Source organism: Choloepus didactylus, chromosome 6, assembly GCF_015220235.1.
Source record: "Choloepus didactylus isolate mChoDid1 chromosome 6, mChoDid1.pri, whole genome shotgun sequence".
Taxonomy (NCBI): Eukaryota; Metazoa; Chordata; class Mammalia; order Pilosa; family Megalonychidae; genus Choloepus; species Choloepus didactylus.
Genome location: NC_051312.1, coordinates 82,032,367 through 82,035,640, shown reverse-complemented (window position 1 = coordinate 82,035,640; position 3,274 = coordinate 82,032,367).

The window sequence follows — 3,274 nt, the reverse complement described above, 5'->3', positions numbered from 1 at the left end:
TAAAGAGCAAATGACTATCAAGCTAATGCCCTTTATGTCTCTTATAGAAAGTGGATATAATGTAATTTGGTTACATTGTGTTCTTCCTGTTTTATTTGTACCAACAAAGACTACAAAGGAAGAGTAATTACTACAAATAGAAAGCATTCTTAAAAAATCATGTGACATTTTTAAACTGCAAGAATATCTGCACACTACTCAGGATATCACCTGTGGACATTTCATGCTTGCTTGGAGGAACGGACAGTCTTATACACAAGAAGACGCATTCGACTCTGGAATTTTTATCATCTTATGGAGTTCTCTTCATTTCTATCATCAAGAAGTTTTCACTTTTCAGAGGATGTTATAAACATGGCAATGTAAGACATCCCATGAAAGACTCCCCAGAGATTTAGCAACTTGAGTATGGAAGAGACTGGAGAATGACTCCAGGAAGACTGAATTGAAGAAACAGAAAAATCTCAGGTAGGAGAATTCCATCTCTGATAGCAGGTGTGTCCCTATTGCCCTCTTCTAGACTTAGTCCTGTCCTGCTTGGGATTCACACAGAGGCAGCATGGCCTGGCACCTTCCAACCATGGTCAGAGACTACAGACTGATTCACAGCAGCAAGTCAGAACTCCACAGATATCCAGGTACAGGAACATAAGTCTGCAGAGACCCAGGGCAGAACACAAGCCACTGAAGAGTGCTGCATACAAAAGAGCCTCCAGGTGGGAACAAAGAAAAGAGACAAACTGCCAGAGAAAGGCTGGTAGGATCAGTTGTGATCTCACTCAATCCAGTTTCAGTACACTGGCTCACCTAAAGGCAAAATGGACTTTTCTAAAGTGACCCATCTTTCTGCATTAACCCACTCTTTATCACCAGAATGGTACACCCTAATGGGAAAGAATACGGCGACAGGAAAGCCTCTCAGAAAAATAAAAGTGTGTGTGTGTGTGGGGGGGGGTTAAACTGAATGGGTATAAGTTAGGCCAAATTCCAGAACTGAAAAGTGTAAGGAAAATGGGACACTGAGTGAGGGAGAGAATTTAAACAAATCATACAATCTGGGGAGAAAAGTTTACACAAAAACCACACAAAACAGAACAACATTCCAAAAGAAGGAATAGAGGAAAGGAAGCTTTCTCCTTGAGGAGAAAAAATTGCAAAAACGGGGAATCTCAAAAATCGCACTACATATTCAGGAATAGAATCAGATTAAGAAGAACTGAGAAAATCTGAACAGATATACATGGCCTATTCTAAAAGTCTAGAATAAATTAGACCAAGCATCAAAGAAAAGTCTTAACACAAAACCAATCAACATTAAAATGCTAGACAAGAGGCATAAATGGACCTTCAGACCTACCTCATCAAGATAATCAGATGATTAGACATGAGCAAAAAATTGCAAGCCATACTAAGAAACAGTCAAGGGAACAAATTCAAACTTCAGAGGAGACTCAGAAGTTAGAATAACTAATAAACAATATCCAAACAAATCTCCTGAACCAATTCAAAGAGATGAAGGAAAATATAGCTAAAGAGATAAAGGATATTTAGAAGAAAATGTGTGAGCATAAAGAAGAATTTTAAAGTACAAAAAGTAAAAAAACAGAAATTTGGGGGATGCAAAGCACAATAATAGACATTGAAAATACTCTACAGATGAACAACAGCAGCTGTGAACAGGCAAAAGAAAGAATTGGAGAACTAGAAGATAGGAAAATTGAAATTATAGTCAGAAGAACACAGAGAAAAGAACAGAAAAAACTGAGGAGTGTCTCAGGGATTTGAGTGACAGCATGATGTATACAAACATATGTGTCATGGGCATTCTAGAAGGAAAAGAGAAGAGAAAATGGGCAGGAAGTTTACTTGAGGAAACAATGGCCCCAAATTCCCAACTTGTATGAAAAACAAATATACATTCTAGGAAGTGCAATATAATCCAAACAGAATAAATGCCAAAGATATACAACAAGATACAGAGTAATCAGAATGTGAAATGGCAAAGATAAAGAATTCTTAAAGAAGCAAGAAAAACAATTCATCACATACAAGTGGTCCTCAAAAAGATTAAGTGTCAACTTCTCATCAAAAACCATGTAAGTAAGAAGGTAATGATATGATATATTTAGGATAATGAAAGAAAAAAAAAAACTGTGAGCCACAAATTCTTTATCCAGTGACACTTGATGATAGAAATGAGGAGAACTCCGTAACTGAGTTCAAACTCCAGAACTGAGTCCATAACTTCAAAACTGAGGGGAGAAAAAAGGATTCATAGAAACTCGGAGATTTCATCAATAATGAACCTTCCCTATAAGAATTACTGAAGGTATCTCTGTAGGTGGAAAGGAAATGACAGGAGAGAGTGGCTTGTAGTAGTGTGAAGAAATAAAGATCATCATCAGTCTTGGTAATAAAAAGAGTAATGTAAAACCCAAAAGTACTATATCCTCAACAAACAACTCTACTATTTAATTCATATTGGAATATAATTGAACAATAAAAAGGAATATTTCCAGATAATGGATATACAAAATATACAGTGGTAAAGTGGGACAAAAACTACACAAAGCAGGGAAACAGAGGGATATGGATGCAGAGAACATATATGCTATTGAAACTAAGTTGGTATCTTTCCAAATTGCTAGGTTATGGATGTAGGTTTTAATAAACACCCCAGGGTAATCACAAAGAAAGTATTTTTAAAATATATAGAAACAGGAAAAGGAGGTTGCAATCAAGGAAAAGGCCAAAAAAAAAGATATGACGTTTAGAAACCAAAGGACAAAATGGCTGAAGTAAGTATGGTCTTTCAATAATAACACTGAAGGTAATGAATTAAACTCCCCAATCAAAAGCACAGGTTGAGAAAATGGATAAAAAAGCAGGATCCAAATACATGTTCTTTACAAGAGACTCACCATAGGCATAAAGACACTAGAGTGTGAAAGTGAAAGGATGGAAAAAGATATTCCAAGAAAACTGCAACCAAAAAAGAGTTGAGGAACCTATATAATACTGGACAAAGTAAACTTTAAGTCAGAAGTTCTTATAATAGATAAAGAAGGACACTACATATTAATAACAGGGACAATACACTAAGAAGAAATAACAATCATAAATATTTATGCACATAACCATGTGTTCCAGTTTGCTAATGCTGACTTTTCTCAAAACACCAGAAATGGATCAGCTTTTATAAAGGGGGTTTATCTTTGGGACTTGAGAGAATGGGAGTCTAACCTTTCCTAAGGGCCTTTGCAGTGGCCCTTTT